At 43.9% G+C, this 18931-nt stretch overlaps 1 protein-coding gene across 1 annotated transcript in view; it reads left to right on the top strand.

The window, feature by feature from the left end:
* The window catches only part of ADAMTS6 (ADAM metallopeptidase with thrombospondin type 1 motif 6), an 894781-nt gene that overhangs the window by 405460 nt on the left and 470390 nt on the right, over positions 1 to 18931 (top strand). The window lies entirely within an intron of this gene.

The following is an 18931-nucleotide window of genomic DNA, read 5'->3' on the forward strand; positions in this document are numbered from 1 at the left end:
AGATTTCACTGTGTAGTTGCAGTAACTTAGATTTCTCTTTGTGGAGAGGTTTAAAAAGGCTTATGTTGATTCAGAAATGCCATTTCTAGCAGTCCAACAACAAGTTCATAGATACATAATAACCATAGAACTGCAGACTAATTTTCAAAGGGAAACATTAAGTAATTGAATGACAATCCCCCTCCCCCCGCCCAACAGTAACACATGGTTAACATACCAAGCAGCACCTACTCCCAGACGGCATTATGAAAGACCACCACTGTAAACACGCAGCTCGTCAGACCACCTCACATCTGCAGAATAGACACAGCACTAAAAACAGAAAGCACACACATTCATACTTGCAGACACACGTAACAGGCAGGAAAGCTGAAGGACATTTCTTGACCATCCTGCCGAGCAGTATTCCTCCAGAGCTGGACTCCTGGCACTTCTGGTCCCTCATACAGGAAGCAAGGCATCGTATCATCCATCTTTTCTGGAACCACATGTCCCATTGACAGGGGACCCATGCTGTACTTTCCAAGTACGAAGAGGTTTGTCACTTGTCCTTGCTGTTTGTGAAAAGAAAAAAGAAGTGAATACATGTCATTTAACAAATATGAACACGGACAACTTGACTACATGGAATACAATTCTTATTTTACACCATACATTAGGAGGTCCATATTCAAAAGATTTGTCCAGCTAAGTTTGAGAGTTAGCTGGACAAATCTTCAAGGGGGAAATGGGCACAAAATATATTTACAAAAAGAAAGGCAGGGCTGGAGGCGCTATCTGGGCACAGTAAAACTTTAGCTGGTCAGTGCAGGGATTCATCATTGGGTGAAGTTATGCCTGTAATTCTGGTTGGAAGAAAGGGTGTCTGAAAGTTATCTGCATATCTTCATGCATGTATGTTCAGCTGCAGATAAGGCCCACTGAATATCTGGATAAAGCTGTCTGAATAACTTTACCCATATAACTTTTCCATTTGTTGTCTTATTAAATATGGACCTTATGAATATGCTCATGGATTATATAGAGACATCAGGTATAGGTCGTACTGCAGCCCCCTTTATGACACGTTCACCATTTGATCAAAGCAAACCAAAAAGTTTGTGTTTATAGGGGGAGGTAGGAGAACATGCCAGAATACCTTGTTGTGGCTCTATCACAACATCTGGAAGAAGGGGCGACATCTTTGGTTTCATAATGATAACTGAAGCTGCCATTTTCTCAGTCATTTAATCAATGAAGGAAATCATTTATTTTATTTTTTATATACTGACATTCAATCTCAATTAAGATATCACACTGGTTTATATTCAGGTACTGTAGGTATTTCCCTATCCCCAGAGGGCTTACAATCTAAGTTTTGTACCTGAGGCAATGGAGGGTAAAGTGACTTGCCCAAGGTCACAAGGAGCAACAGTGGGACTCAAACCATAGTCACCTGGTTCATAGGCCACTGCTCTAACCACTAGACTATTCCTCCTCCCTATTGAAACCCTATATGAAATCTTGAAATCATGTGATGGAGGCGGCTGAAGAGCTCTGTAAGTTACTGAAAGGATGGTGATGCAGAGAACTTTAAAGGAGTTTTGGTTGTTTCACTTAACTGCTGAGTATTTTGCACAGAATACCTAATTTCAGTAATGGCCTTGCACGATAAGAAGGTGTGAGGTAGTGCTCCCTTCAGTAAGCACTTGGGTGTGGGAACTTTATTTCTCTCCCCTTCCCAGATGTGATGTGTGACGAACAGGACATTTTTCATTATTTCCATACAAAACTCCATTATTTACAGGACACAACTCACTTCGATGACCTAAATCACCAACAGGGCCGGTGCAAGGGAATTAGACGCCCTAGGCGAGCCTTCTCCCTTGCGCTCCCCCCCCTCCCCCCGTTGTGCCGCCACCCCCAGTCTCGGCCCCGACTCCTACCTCATTCTCGATCACGCCTGCTGACTGTTAGGCATTGCTCGCGGCCCGCCAAATCTCCACTCCTCTTTGCCACTGCTTGCGGCCCCATATGGTTCGCACCCAGTGGCGCACCAAGGGTCTCCGACACCCGGGGGCCAATGCATTTGTGTGCCTCTCCAGCATCCCCCCCGTAATCCTTCTTGTACTAATGCTTAAGGTCACAGAAAATCAGTGGCATCTCTAGACAGAAGAATTTTTTTTTTTGGGGGGGGGGGGGGGAGCCAAAATGACACTTCTTCATCACACCCACCTCTATAGTATGGATCCTGCTTTAAAATTGGATATAAAAAAAAGTGTTAAAGTCCAAAGGGTCTTCTGCGTAATTTTAAAAAGCTGGTCAGTTTCACACTTCTAGTAAAACTACTATAAAATTATTTGATAGCCTCATTCAACTAATTCTATATGGCTATGAGAGTGAAGTGTGGAATATATAGGAAGGGACAGAATGTCAATATAAATCCTGCACCTCCAGTTCTGTAACTCTGTGCATCCACTGAAATTCCCCCAAACAATGGAGCCTGGATGTTTCCCTTACAGCTCTTCATACTAAAAGATATTTTCAAATTCTGGTGTCACCTCACAGTAACAGCAGCACAAACACCTTCCACTGCCAAACACATTGTGAACTAACACAAAACCCCGCAAGAAAGACACTCAACATCTATACTGCAATCCCATCATAACATAACAGTAATAACACCATGGACTCAAACAACAATAACCCTACCTGTGAATAAGCAAGGGTAAATATTACACTGGGTCCTAGAATACCAATACACCACCTACTGAGGAAACAAAACAAACCTGATTGCTATAGATCCCTATACAGACACTACATGCTAGCAGAATCTCTCATGGTCACACACACACAGAGCAGAGACAGACCCTTACCAAATACAGAATACAAAATAAAGGAGCACAAATTAGAAAAAACTGAAATGGAAACCCCAAGAAGCCAGACTCTGTGTATTAACAATGGAAAAACAGAACCATCATTCCTCATAAAACAATAAAATCAAGAAACATAAAGCATCAGTTATAATAGTAAAACCATACTAATAAAAGAATATTTTAAAATTACTGATAAATAGAATTTCCATTAATTAAAATCATATACATTTATTACAATTTCCCAAACACCAATAAAATATTTCAAAACTGCACATATATCAAATAACACCCGATAATTAAAACTAATAAGGATTTTAAAAAGCCCCTGCTGTCCATACGTGGGAGCTCTTGATTTCCAGTCACCCTGATATTGTCGAGGATTAGGAGGTTATCCTCTCTCTCTCACACATACTCACATGTCCATTCTCTCTCACACATACACTGTGTGTCATTTTTTCTATTTCTTTTCTTTCCATCTGTCTTCTTCCCTCAAACACACAGTCAGGTTCTCATTCTCACATGCTTTCTCTCTCTCTCTCTCACTCACACACACACACACACACACACACACACACACAGGCTTTCACTTTCACTTGCTCTCTCTCATACAATCATTCATACACACAGTCTCTCACTGGCACATGCTGTCTGACTCTCTCACACACACACAGGCTCTCTCTCACTCCCATATGCTGTCTTGTTCAAGCACAGGCTCTCACTGTCACATGCTGTCTCTCTCACACACACAGAGGCTCTCACATGCTGTCTCTGCAAACATTCAGATCCTCACTCCCACACACAGTCTCTCAACTCACTCTCACACACAATCTCTCAACTCATCTCATACTCGCACACCTACACACTCTCCAGGCCCTCAGCCTCTCTCTCATCTCTGGGCCTCCTTTTCACGGTCACCGCAGGATGGGCTCTGCAGCGGCCCTGGTCTTCTCGGGCCGCCTGCAAAGTGGGATTCGCGGTGGCCCGTAAGCACTGCTCCTCTTCTGCACACGGCTGATGCTCCTCCTCCTTCCTGCCCTCGCAGCTCCGGCAACATTTTTCTCCTGGGGCCGTGTGGGCAGCAAGGAGGAGGAGCACCTGCAGGTTTAGACGAGACCTTTTTCTTCGGGCCATGGTGACGTGAGCTCCACCACGGCCCTGACGATCTTCTTGCTGTGTGTATCCGGCACACAGCACAGCAGTAGTTCACTACTCAGCCGCCAGTGGGATGAGGTCCACCGGCGGCCACATGAGCCTTCATGTCGGCCATCAGCGGCTAGCTGCCCCCCAATGCTCGGCGCCCTAGACGATCGCCTAGTTCGCCTAGTGCTTCCACCGGCCCTGATCACCAAGGCATTGATTGGGCATATGGTTTAAATGAAAGCTAGCATATGTCCATGTAGTGAGAAAACAAGCTCTACTCTTGTATACTGACAAGCTGCCAAACTCCCTAGCAATTGGCTGCCACAGATTTTCAAATGGAGACTCTCCAAAAAGCATGTTGGCTCTCAGGCTCTCCTGGCTAGAACCAGGGCTCTGTCTTTCTGACGATGTCCCAGCACCTGTTTCTTTCTCTCTTTGACTGTTTCTAGCTAGTCTCTATTTTTCTATGTTCCCCAGTTTCCCTCAGGGCTGTTGCAAGGGTATTAGGCACCCTAGGTGAACTTTACAGCCTTGTGTTTCCCTCCCTCTGGTCGCACCCTTCCCACACACATAATTAAAAATTTATGCTTTTATAATATCAGATTTTACATGAAAAAGGACAAAGTACAGTCTTCTGAGGTAAAAATATTGCTTTCAACAAATGTATATTATATTTACATGCACTGCTGTGGTGCAACCAGAAAACCCTACAAAAAATACACTTGGAACCCATATGGTATTAGACCTATTGAGCTACACATTTCCTTGAGAAACAGTCTTAAAAGAAGCTGAAGAAGCTGGCTACAGAAAAACACTAGCCATGTTGGGCTCGGTGATTATTAATATAGACTGTTGGGATTTTTGTCTGCTGAAAAATACTTAAAAAATATATAGACATTAGATTAAGGTGGATGATTGAACTGTCCGCATGGTCCTTGCCTCAGTTGGCAGGACACATTGTCAGGGTTGCTGACTCCTTTTCTTTAATTTCATAATGTAAAATTTATTTTCCTACTGCCTGCATGAGAATTCTGTCTTTTTTTAGGTTCCCTTTTTTTTTGTTTGGATTAGGCCTATTGTAATACATGTTAGTGTGGGCTTGGTCCTCAGAAAATCATGAATTACAAATACAGTATAATAAACCCATACCAAAGCAGCATTAAATGATAGCACTCAAAAAATAACAACCCTGCCTATGAAAAGACAACACCGTAAATATTACACATGGCCCTAAAAGGAAAGGAGAACAAGTCAGGATGATTATAGATCCCTACACAGAAACTACACACTAGCACAATTCCTTATCAGGTCACACATGCAGAACACAGACAGACCCTCACCAAAAACAGACTAAAGAGACCATAAAATATAAATGGAAATATAAAGACTGAACTGGAAACTGCAACAAATCAGATTCTGTATGCAGTGGAACAGAGGAAAAACAGATACATCACCATTCCTCATAAAACTTCAAACAATAAAATGAAGAAATATAAAATATTAATCAAAATAGTAAAACCATACTAATGAAAAGAATAAATATTTCAAAAAAGCTAACAAATAGAACATCCAATAATTAAAAACTCATTAAATATTTCCTAGCACCAATAACATATTTGAAAACATCAGACACATCAAATAACACCCAATAATTAAAATTTGGATAGAAAATATCCCCCATTCATTTTACCTGGGAAATTTTGACTTCCAGTTGCACTGAGATTGTCATGGGGGAGGGGGGTGGGGGTTGTTTTTGCACAGACTTTCTCTCTCACAGAAGCCCTTTTGCACACCATAAACACTGACTGGCTCTCGTCTCTGACACTCATACAAGCTCTCTTTTTCAGTTATATGAACACACATACAAAGACACACGATCTCTGTCACATAGACATGCTCTCTATCACATACACATATACACACACATGTTCTCAATCACATATGTGGTCTAACATACATACACTGGCTGTCTGACACTCAGAAGCAAGATCTCTCTTATTCATGCTCACTCTCAGTTTTACACACAGACATACACAAACAAACACACATGCTCTCTCAATTACATGCTCACTCACACTCTCAGACACACTCACACATGCTCTTTCACACACTTGCTCTGAAGCACACACATATAAAAGGTCTTTCACCCACTTGCTCACCCTTCCCTCCAAAAAACACATAGAGCAATAGCAGCAGCAGCCACCTCCTTCAGCCCTCATGACCCACAGAACTCTTCCTCTTTTTTTAGACCACTGAGGCTGACAATGCTCTGCCTCCTACTCCTATCTATGAGCAGCCCCACTGCTTCTTCTGATCTTGACTGTGTAGAGGGATGTTTGCTCGACTGCTCCTCTTCCTAACTGTGGTGGTGGGGGCGACTCCTCCTCCTGACCAAGCACACCCTCACTCCTTTTCTTGAATGTGGGGAGGCTTGGCTGCTCTTACTTATCTGATCACACTGTGGGCTGGTTCCTAGGCCTCCTGGTCCTCACTGCCACCAGCTGATGCTGCAATGTGTTAGGCTTCCGCTCATTAGAGAAATGGTATTTCCTCCTTCAGTGCATGGGCCCACTACACCATTTGATCTTTTGGGCCCCACTGTGGGAAGGAAGGAGGAGAATTTTGTCCTGCACTGACCCTAAAATGATGATGCTCTAGGTAGCTGTCTAGTTGACCTAGTGCTTCCATCAACTTTAATTTCCTTAATTGTTTTTATGTGGTTTACCAAATCAGATTCCCTAAAAACTATACCTTCCCTGTACATACCTGGATCAGTCCAGACTCCTGGGTTTTGCCTCCCCTCCCCTTCTGGAGACAGAGAAATTTTGACTGACCTGCCCTACATCCTGAGGTGCCACCTGCAGTCCATCAATATTTCTCTGTCTCCAGCAGATGGTGGAGGTGCAAAATCCTGCAGTCTGAGATAGAGATATAAAAATAATAAAAAAAGAGAAAAATAAAGAAGAGGAGAAACAGCAACAAAGGAGTTGAATTTTTAGCCTCCCAGGGGGTTGTCAGGTCCTGGTGGGATCATCCCCCCTGGTAGATGAGGCAGGCGAGCAGATGGTCGGGGTACCTGTAAGCTCTGCGCCCAGGGTGATACCTGGGTTCCCAGCTCACTCTCCCTGGGGGGGAATGGGGAAACCTTTGGAGCCTGGTTTGGTTTTGTTTTCAATCAAGTTAAAAAAAAAAAATCAGCAAGGTCTCAGAATTCTGGTGGTTCTGTCAGGTAGGTGCTGAGATCGCTTCTCTTCTGGCTCTCTCCATGCTCCCCCGCCGCTGGGGTTTTTCTTTGCTCTTTTCCTGCAGTTGGCTCCCGTTTCCCGATGCCTCGTGGTGAGGCCTATGGTGAATGCAGGGAAGCACGCGCACAGCTTTCGTGCGCCGGTCTTTGTTCCTGGTGCCTTCCCGGAGGCTGCAGACCCGTTCCTGCGCTGAGGCCATTTTGGCCACCTTCACAGCTCCTGCGAAGGCAATGGAGAGGAAGGGGGATTTCCCTCCTCCCCTATCCCCGCAGCCTGGAGCCTCCGGGGGAGGGGGCAGAATCACCGGGGATCCAGCTTCTTCCTCCGTGGAGGGCCCTGGAGGGGGGGGGGGGGTGCTCAGATTCCTCATCGTCCTTTTCATCTGAATTTGTTCTGTTGCTGCATAAGGTTTTTAAAATCAGGAAAGCAACAAGAAAGGCGGGGATAAAAGAGCATCCCCTAAGACCTCCAAGAAGTACTGGACCCTTGAAAAGGAGGGTGTCTCGGCTCCTAAGAGACCCAAGGTCCCAGAGAAGGAGGGCACCACAAGCACCAAGCATCCCTTCCGGTCTGTGGCTGCGCAGCCCGTGGACGACTCCACTTCAGAGACTTCAGGACAAGATGACTAGCAGGGGTTGGACCCTCAGGGAGTGGACCTCGATCTTACCAACCAGGGCCCGGATCAGCAGTTGTCAGGGGCCCCGATGGTCGAAGGTGATAACCCCAAGGTGGTTTGTTTGTTCCTCAAGAAGGAATTGGGCTCTCTTATTCCCGCAGTTCTGGAAGAACTGGGCATTGGGGCCCCTCAGGAGGGTATGGAGCTGGGGGCCGTGGATCCAGTCATGATGGGTCTTTGGGGTCCAACCAGGTCTTTTCCTTTTCATATGTCAGTCAGCGCCCTGTTGTTTCAAGAGTGGGACACTCTGGACACAGGTTTGAAAGTTAGTCGGGCAATGGACAAGTTGTACCCGTTGCTGGAAGAGGCACTTGAACTTCTGAGGATTCTTAAGGTGGATGCTGCAGTGTCCACAGTACCCAAAAACACGACCATTCCAGTCACAGGCTCAATGGCTCTCAAGGACCTCCAGGATAGGAAGCTGGAAGCTCATCTGAAGAAGTCTTTGATGTTGCGGCTCTGGGGGTGAAGTCTGCTATGTGTAGCAGCTTTATGTTGAGAGCCGATCTTCTCTGGGTACAGCACTTGCTGATGGACAAGTCCTTGTCAGGCTGTATGGTTGGAAGCTGTGGTGGCCTATAGTGCGGATGCACTGTATGATCTGTTCCGGACTTCGCCCTGGTCAATGATGTCAGCCGTCTCTGCTCACCATCTCCTCTGGTTGAGGAACTGGTTGGCAGACATCTCTTCCAAGGCGCATCTGAGCTCTTTGCTGTTTAAGGGCAAGCCACTCTTTGGCAAAGAGTTGGAGGATCTGATTAACTCTCTGGGGGAAAATAAGGTCCACAAGCAGCCAGAGGATAAGCCAAAGGCCAAGAGTCCTTTTCCCTATTGCTCCCGTTTCCAGGGGAATCAAAGATTTCGAGTGTCCAGGTCTTCGGGATCCTCCTTCAGACAGGTCTCGGGCATGCGGCAGTCCTGGAGCCAGTCCTTTCATGGCCAACGTTCAGGCAGAGACGGTTCCTCCCAAGGGTCGAGTAGACCCAAGTCTTCCCAATGAGGCGAGGCCAGTTTACTCCTCGGTCCCAGTAATAGGGGGCTGATTGGCTCTGTTTTATGAGGAGTGGACTAAAATCACCTTGGACCAATGGGTCCTCAGTGTAGTAAGACAAGGCTATGCTTTGGAATTTGCTTGTCCATTCCAAGATCAGTTTCTGGTCTCCCTGTGCTCTTACGAGCAAAAATGGTTAGCAGTTCGGGACACCCACCGTTGCCTCAGCCAATTAGGGGCCGTTGTGCCAGTGGCCCCGGAAGAATTGGGGACAGGTCGCTACTCCATTTACTTCATAGTGCCCAAGAAGGAAGGCACAATCTGGCCCATTCTTGACTTGAAGAATGTCGACTCCTTCAAGGTTCCTTGTTTTCACATGGAAACACTCTGTTCAGTGACTGCTTCGGTCCACAAAGGAGAGTTCCTCACTTTGCTGGACCTTACAGAGGCATATCTACACATAAGGATCTGACCCGACCACCAGAAGTAACTGAGGTTCATGATTCTGGGGGAGCAGTTCCAGTTTTGTGCCCTGCCCTTCGGACTTGTGACGGCTTCCAGGACATTTACCAAGGTGATGGAAGTGGTGACAGCAGTGCTTTGGAAGGAGGGCATCTTGGTTCATCCTTACTTAGATGATTGGCTGATCCAAGCGAAGTCAGAATCTCTCTGTCAGATGGCCGTGGATCATGTCCTCCAGCTCTTGAGGTCTCTAGGATGGATAATTAATTTGACCAAGAGTCACCTAGTCCCCTCCCAGACCTTAGAGTTTCTGGGGGCACTTTTCGACACGCAATTGGGCAAGGTTTTTCTCACCGAGGATCGGATATCCAAGTTGCAGGCTCAAGTGCGCTCGCTGTTGAACAAGCATTTGCCTAGGGTCTGGGATTATTTGCAGGTCTTCGGGTCCATGACTTCCACCTTGGAGCTGGTTCCATGGGACTTTGCTCATATGAGACCTCTATAGTCCACTTTGTTATCCCGTTGGGACCCCATCTCAGAGCAGTTTCACCTACCTCTTCCTCTCACCAAATCTTCATGCTCCAACCTCTCTTGGTAGCTCCTCCCAGACAGGTTGTGCTGGGGGGGTGGACTTGGAGTTCCCCACCTGAACAGTAGTAATTACGGATGCCAGCTTTTCCAGGTGGGGAGCAGTCTGTCAGGACCGTTCGATACAGGGACGGGGGTCGGTGGAGGAGGCATCGTGGTCAATCAACATGTTAGAGACCAGAGCGGTGCAGATGGCTATACACACTCTCCTCCCTCTGGTGAGTGGGAGATCAGTTTGGATCCTGTTGGAGAATACAACAGCAGTGGCCTACATAAACCGCCAAGGAGGTACTAAGAGCTGGGTGGTAGCCTTGGAGGTCCGGAGTTGATCAGTTGGGCAAAACTGCATCTGGAGAGGATCACAGCCTCCCACATTGCAGGCATGGACAATCAAGTGGATTTCCTAAGCCAACACCAGCTGGATCCCGGAGAATGGGAGCTTTTGGAGGAAGCATTTCGCCTTATATGCCGCAAGTGGCGACATCCTTGCATGGACTTAATGGCGACTTTTCACAACGCCAAGGCCCAGAGGTTCTTCAGTTGGCGTTGGGAGACAGGAGTGGAGTGGGTGGATGCTCTAGTCCTCCCTTGGCCGTCGGATGTTCTGCTGTACGTTTCCTCCATGGCCGCTAATTGGCAAGGTTTTGCGCCGCATAGATTTCCATGGAGGGGACTTAATCCTCATAGCACCGGAAAGGCCGAGGCAGCAGTGGTTTGCTGACTTGCTCAACTTAGCAGTGGACAACCTCTTGCATTTTCAGCTCCTGCTAAATCTCCTCCATCAAGGCCCCATTTGTTTGGAAGGGGCAGATCACTTTTGTCTAGGGGCCTGGCTTTTGAGAGAGAGCAGCTAAGGAATAAGGGTTATTTGGATGCAGTGATTGCTACTCTCTTGTAGTCCAAGAAAACCTCTACTTTCCTGGCATATGTCAAGGTGTGGGGTGTTTTCGAGTTTGGTGTGTGGAACACAGGGTGGATCCCACCCTTGCCTCCGTGAGTGATACCTTGGCCTTTTTTCACAAGATGGTCTGATTAAAGGTTTATCCTTTAATTCCCTGAGAGTTCAGGTAGCAGCCCTGGGTTGCTTACATGGTGGACTGTGCGGAGTTTGCTTGGATGCGCATCCAGACATCGTGCACTTCCTTCGGAGAGCGAAGTGTTTATGTCCTCCCGTCCAGAATCTTTGTCCTTCCTGGAGCCTCATCCTGTTTTTGAGGGCCATGTGTGCATCACCGTTTGAGCCTTTGAAGCACGTGATGCTAAAGGATCTTACTTTGAAAGTGATTTTTCTAGTGGCTATATCCTCAGCTCAGCGGGTGTTGGAGCTTCAGGCCTTATCCTGTAGGGAACCTTTCTTGAGGATTACAGATACAGATTCATTTGAATCAGTCTGTGGAGCTCCCTTCCTTCCCGGGTTTGGATTATTCCACTCAGTCCAGAGATTTGCGAAGATTGGATGTGAGGTGGGCCCTGTTACATTACTTGGAGATTACCAACAGCTTCCGCCTGTCAGATCATCTTTTTGTGCTGTGGCGTAGCTCCAGGAGAGGGCAAAAAGCTTCTAGGGCCACTATTTCTTGGTGGTTGAAGGAGGCTATCAGCTCTGCGTACATTGCTAAAGGTCGACCGATGTCGGTTGGGCTTCGTGCTCATTCTACCTGGTTGCAAGCTTCCTCATGGGCTGAGTATCAGCAGGTTTCGCCACAAGAGATCTGTAGGGTGGCTACTTGGAAGTCTTTGCACATGTTTGCCAGGCACTACTGTCTGGATGTCCAGGCCCCAGAAACAAGGGGCTTTGGTGAGCGTGTGCTTCAAGCGGGACTCTCAGGGTCCCACCCAGTGTAGGAAAGCTTTGGTACATCCCAGGAGTGTGGACTGATCCGGGTTTGTAAAGGGAAAGGAAAATTGGTTCCTACCTCATAATTTTCGTTCCTGTAGTACCACGGATCAGTCTAGAGTCCTACCCAGTTTGGGAAAGGGAAATTTGAGAGTCCACTTGACCAGTTATTTTGTTTGCTCTGAAGATTCAGTGTGGCTCAGGTTCCAGTCCCACTTAGGGTGGGCAAGGCTTTTGAGTTTGCATGGTTTTACGTCCCTCTGCTCATCTGGGGGAAAATTGTTTATAGTTACTGTTTTTGCTAAAGTTTTTATTCATCTGGCTTGGGTACAGTTCAATACTGATGGATTGCAGGTGGCACATCAGGATATAGGGCAGGTCAGTCAAAACTTCTCTGTCTCCATTTGCTGGAGGGGAGGGAAACTCCAGGAGTCTGGATTGATCCATGGTACTACAGGAACAAAAATTAACAGGTAAGAACCATAAGAACATAAGAACATGCCATACTGGGTCAGACCAAGGGTCCATCAAGCCCAGCATCCTGTTTCCAACAGTGGCCAATCCAGGCCATAAGAACTTGGCAAGTACCCAAAAACTAAGTCTATTCCATGTTACCGTTGCTAGTAATAGGAGTGGCTAATTTCTAAGTCAACTTAATTAATAGCAGGTAATGGACTTCTCCTCCAAGAACTTATCCAATCCTTTTTTAAACACAGCTATACTAACTGCACTAACCACATCCTCTGGCAACAAATTCCAGAGATTAATTGTGTGTTGAGTGAAAGAGAACTTTCTCCAATTAGTTTTAAATGTGCCACATGCTAACTTCATGGAGTGCCCCCTAGTCTTTCTATTATCCGAAAGTGTAATAACCGATTCATATCTACTTGTTCTAGACCTCTCATGATTTTAAACACCTCTATCATATCCCCCCCTCAGCTGTCTCTTCTCCAAGCTGAAAAGTCCTAACCTCTTTAGTCTTTCCTCATAGGGGAGCTGTTCCATTCCCTTTATCATTCTGGTCACCCTTCTCTGTATCTTCTCCATCGCAATTATATCTTTTTTGAGATGCGGCGACCAGAATTGTACACAGTATTCAAGGTGCGGTCTCACCATAGCGCGATACAGAGGCATTATGACATTTTCTGTTTTATTCACCATTCCCTTTCTAATAATTCACAACATTCTGTTTGCTTTTTTGACTGCCGCAGCACACAGAACCTACGATTTCAATGTGTTATCCACTAGATCTCATTTTTGGGTAGTAGCACCTAATATGGAACCTAACATTGTTTAACTATGGCATGGGTTATTTTTCCCTATATGCATCACCTTGCACTTATCCACATTAAATTTCATCTGCCATTTTGATGCCCAATTTTCAGTCTCACAAGGTCTTCCTGCAATTTTCCTTTTCAGCATATTTTGTCCAAAAGTGACATCATCCCCTTTCTGGTTTCCAATAATTACTGTAGAGTCCCTACTAATGGCCAGCTGCCCAATATTATGTTCATTTATAGAAGGGCAGGAGCTGTGATATGATTTCCAAGTTACTTGTCTTATTAAAGATGGAAATATGTTAGACATGTAGGGATGTAAATGACTGACTGGCCTTTTTCATGTTCATTTCTGTAAGCAGGAGATTGCTATCATTCCATGCCCATCATATCAATGATAACCATTTCTGGGCACAGGCCCTTCCTTGCAGGGTCAATAATGGTACTTACCGGGCCAGTGCAAGGGTATTAGAGACCCTAGGTGAACCTTCAATTTTGCAACCCTCCCTTACTCACCTGCCTATCATTGGAACTTCTGGTACAACATCAACTTGTCTCATCCCACTCAGCATTCACCTCTCATATTCTTCTTAGCCTCTGCCAAGTCTTGCATCCTCCTTCCTTTGCTCCCTATTCACAGTGCCCAACATCTCATCTCTCTGTCCCTCTCTCCAGCATCTCTCCTCTTTTCTTTCTCTCCTCCAACATCATCCAATTTCTCCCCTTCACTCCCTGCTCATCATAGCAGCATCACTCCAGTCTCTTTGCCTTCTTTTTCCATTGACAAGCATCTTCTCTCTCCACCCACTACCTGACCAGAATCTTGTCTCTCTCTCTTTCCATCACACTTTTTTCCACAGCTCCCTTACTCATCCAGCTTCCTTCAAGTCTCTACCCCACACATCTACTCAGCATCCATTCCCCCCCACCTCTCTTGTGGTGCTGTATCATGTAAGTGGGTAGGTGGCATCTGGAGGTTATTGCTGTCCCCCCAAAATGTTGTTGCCCTAGGCGACCACCTAGTTTGTCTAATGGGAGAACTGGCCCTAGGTACTTAAATTGTCAACTGTGCATGGCTCAACTAACAGATAGCATTGGAACTGGAAAGGCATAGTCTATTATTCACAGCAAATGCAAATTTTATTTTGGGTCTGATCGAGTTAGGTCAATTTCTGGAGCTTCTTCTGCAGTAGTCGATACCTGTATGAAGCTTATTTATGTATCACTAGATTGCCTGGGTTTCTCTGTCCCCTCTGGGAGAACATTGATATGTACTGTCAACATCAGTTGCTGATATTGTTTATAGTCATGATTTCCATAACTGGAGCTGTCTTTGGAGATAAGCTGAGAGGTTCTATTCTGGTAATAAGACTCTTATGTGAGTTAAGTTAGTTGGTAAACAGGTATATGATGATAAAATGGATGCCTTGGGTCTGTAGTTTGTTTCAACTGTTCTTCATGGTTGGCCACCATCCTTCTTTTTTTTTTTTTAAATTTAATATTTATTAATTTTCAATATTCACTTCCAGTAAATATAATACATTGCGTAGATTACATCCATCATCAATTTTTTTATAACAAACAGACTTTTCATTTCTTACTCGGTCATACATCTAGTTTTTATCTACTATTCCAAGAAATATAGGGGAGTCAATTTAACATGGCGGTTTACAAGAAATTTTTTAAACATTTTATAACATATTTAACCGTCGTGTGATCGTAACAGGAGTTACTAATAGCTTCGAAAGCTACAGGCTCTGGGGGTTACTAGGCTCCAGAAACCTCTGTAACTGGGCCGGTTCAAAGAAAATATATTTCATATTCAAGTGTTTAATTACACACTTGCTAGGGTACCTCAGACTAAAACTGGATCCCTTAGCTACAACATGAGGCCTAAGAGCCAAAAAATTTTACGTCTCTCTTGGGTGAAACGTGAAATATCCGGATATATCCAAATTTTGCTCCCGTGGTATACTTCCTCCCTGTTTCTCATATATCTTTTCAGTATGAGATCCCTGTCTGAGGGAAAGGTACATTGGAGAAATAGCGTCATTCTGTTTTTAATTTCTGTTTCAAATGACATTTCCAGGATCTGGGTCAAATTCAGTTCATTTTCTTCTTGAGTTGATTCTTTCCCTTTCTCCTTTTCTTCCTTAGATGGTATATAATATACCTTTGCAAGCACAGGTAGTCCATCAGTAGGGATCTTCAATATCTTTATCATATATTCCTTAATCATATCATACGCTGATATTTCTTTTATGTATGGGATATTCAAAACCCGAAGGTTTAAATATTTAGTTTGGTTTTCCAGATTTTCCAACTTCTTCACATTTATGTTTTCCACTCTCATGATCTCAAATTGTGACTTTTCCATTTTTCCCATACGTTGATCCATTTCTTGCAGAGTGTCCGTATGTTCCACTAAGCTTTTCTCCATTTTTAATATTTTAGTGTTAGCCTGTAGAGTGATGTTTGTCAAATCAATAACAGCTTTCTCCAAGCCCTTTATCGCATGCCACAAAGAATCCAGCGGTATAGTCGGCTACCATCCTTCTAATGTGCAATGCTGGTTGTCAAGAATTAAAGGCTGCCTACATTAGTTGACTTTTTCTAAAGCAGTCATTTAACATTGGGTCAATCTTTTCTGCATGTATGGACCTATCACCTATAAGACACACACACCCTGTGCAGTTGAATAACAGAGAGCCAGTATGGTTGACAAAGCATGTATGCATTCACTCATCATTTAGCATTGATCAATTTCTGGATGATGTTACATCATGAGTTCACTGCAGCCTGATTTTCTCAACATGTGCCTTCTATGGCAGAGACTGAATATGCATTATACCAAAGTAAACTGGATTTGAACAGTTTTAAGCCATTCTATATGACATAGAATTTCTACTTTTTATTACATGGAAGATGCATATCTGAGTCATAATTGGGTGGACTTGTTAAATTTCCTCATATGATTCAGTTTGGATTGTACAAGTCATCATCGAGATCATTTCAATATATTGGAAATTCTTGCCTTGAGTTGTCACACAAAGGTCATCTGCATACTTTAAATTTATAGTGTCTGGGCGAATTGGCTGATCAACGGTGTAAATATTAAATAGTACTGAAACAAGCAAACTGCTTTACATAATACCATTTTTCTTTCAGTGCCAGCATCTTTGATTTCCATCTAGTTCCAGAATCAGTGATATTTTTGGTAGGGTTCAAATGAGTACAGTTAAATGTAGATCTTTGGTCATGTCCAGCAATTTGATGAATAGCTCTTTATGATTGACAGTTTCAGAAGCTGTTGATAGGTTTAATTAGAGGAGCAGTATTTGTAGTTCTTTCTGGAAACCATCCTCTGTGAATTGTTTAAAATTTGCTTGGATAAAATCCAGCTTGTTATGGAGTCAGTCTCTTATCAACATGTGGTATGATATAGTTTAGTACAATCTGCACTGGATGGAATAAATGACATTAAAAGCATACTACTGAGGCAGATTATGAAACACCGACCAGTGTTGGGTGATGAAGAAACTCGGGTGATAGAAAATCTCTTAAGAAGATAAGTTATATGTTTTATGTGCATTATAAAAATTTTAGTGATGGAATTGAAAGATTCTCAAGAAGATAACTGATATGTTTTCTGCAGAATCAAAAATGAAATAAGACATTGTTTATGGAGACTGATGATTAAAAAGTAGAGTTATGCACTAACCGTTGCTGTTTTTCCAACATTACTTGAGGATGATGGTCTCCTTTTAAATTTTATATGTTATCTATAAGTTTAAACTATAGAGGTAAACGTTGGATTGTATTAATTGTGCTTTTACCATTACTGGTTTCATGGATAGTTTAGTGCAGGCCTTTTAATCAAGTTTACATGTGTTAGAGATGGTTATGCATTTATAGGCAATGGTTGTTCTAGTATACGTGTAAGAAATACTTTGAATATAGTAGTTGCCTGCTGGCTGCTAGGTCATGAAACACAAGTAACATTAATATGTACTATGTGTACAGATGTATAATTTCATTTTTGAATGGCATGTTTGGTTACTGCCCCTCAGAACATCATGTTTGGGTGTAACGTGATAAAGATGCCACTGTGCTTTTATGAGACAGATCACTTGCTGAATGCGATGTGAGCCTGGGGATGACTGTGGTGTCCTATCCATATAGCAATTCTTTTTACATTCTCTTCACCCAAATTCCACTCCTTTGAATAATGAATTCTCCATTGCATAGTGCAGAGATATGAGTGCATATTATACTAAAAAAGTGTTAGTGGAGAATGGAACCTCAGAGAGTAGTGGAATTCAGAGATTTCCTTTGTAAAGGAATGGTCCTCCATGATGTATAGTGCAGCTACTAAGGGAAAGAGGGCAAGGCAAAGTTTTTTGTTCTTTTTTCATTTTCAGACTTCACCATACATGTGACACTTCTGGAATCCCTGTATAACATTCTGTGTTACTGCCTTGTGTGAGGGGCTCCTTTCCTGCAGAAGAGGCAGCCAAGGTACAGTCCATAACACATTTGATGCAAGACTGCTGAAGTGCTGATTTATTTACAAAGTGAGTCAGGTGGAAGGTGGCCATCCAGGTACCTCAAGAATAGAGAACAGTTACATTTATTGCATAATACATTTTTTTTTCTAAATATAGTGCCAATTCACAGTAGCTAAATCTATAAAATCTACCAAAAGAGTTAAAATTAAATGTTTACTGACAATTGTAGGAGTGACTAGTGTTAATATTTTTGTTTTTTCCTGGCATCAGTCAGAATTTTTTAGTTCTTCTGGAAGTGAAGGTATATGTCTTTGCATTCTTCTGAAAATCAATGCAGATTTGAACTTCTGCTTTCACACTGTCCAGTTTCAGCCTGTTCATGTTGAGGTCCATGTTCAGTTGCTGGCTGGTTAGCAAAGTTAGCTGGATAAACTTATTCAGCTAACTTTGCAGGAATATTCAGCAAATATTTAGCGGAGCTGCTAAAAATCCCTAGCTATCTTAAATTTAGCTGAATAAGTTTATCCAGCTAACTTTAGGATAGCTCTTCGACTGACTTAAAGTTACCTGGCTATATTAGCCAGATAACGTTGAAAATCTGCAATTCTCCGAAGACAAGCAGGATGGTAATCCTCACACATGGGTGAAATCATTGGATGGATCCTGGCACGGAACTTTAATCTCAAAGAATCTAGAACTTTCAACATGCCCTACTGAGCATGTGCAGCTGTAGTCATCAGCCTGCCCCCTAGGCAGAGTTCCTCACTGAGGGACCCTCAGTCTCTTTTCTGCGGAGCCGTGTGGTTGCGGAAGCTGTGTGTGTCACGGTATTCAGCTTTGCTCTCTCCTCACAGTTTTTGTAAGTGATTTTTTTTTATAGAGTTGCAGCTGTTTTCTTTCCTTTATCGTACGGTAGTTTTATTTCTTTTCCTTTTTCTTCTCCTTTCCTCTGTCTGCCAGCCGCATAGTGGGCCTTAGTCATTGTGCAGTCTGACAGAGTCCATTCCTTAAAAAGAAGAAAAATAAATAAATACTACACTGGCAGTTTAATATTTATGTCTGTTTTTGTACTTTGTCAGGTGCTGGCAGGACTGACTGAATGCAGTCCATAGGTGATCCAAGTAGGCTGCTGAGCCTGGGGACTCACCTGAGTTCTAATTGGGCAGAAGTTAAATATCATTTCACTGATTGATCAGCATCGATGGAAGTTCAGCACTGCAGAGATCAAGGATCACACTATTTGTATAGGGGAAAGAGCTCATCTCAAATTCAAAGGATCTAGTCTCCACAGGCAGGAGTTCTGGACGATGTAGCCTCCACTCCTGCTTGCCTGTGATGGCAGTGCACTCTCC

The sequence above is a fragment of the Rhinatrema bivittatum genome, chromosome 1 (genome assembly GCF_901001135.1).
Source record: "Rhinatrema bivittatum chromosome 1, aRhiBiv1.1, whole genome shotgun sequence".
Taxonomy (NCBI): Eukaryota; Metazoa; Chordata; class Amphibia; order Gymnophiona; family Rhinatrematidae; genus Rhinatrema; species Rhinatrema bivittatum.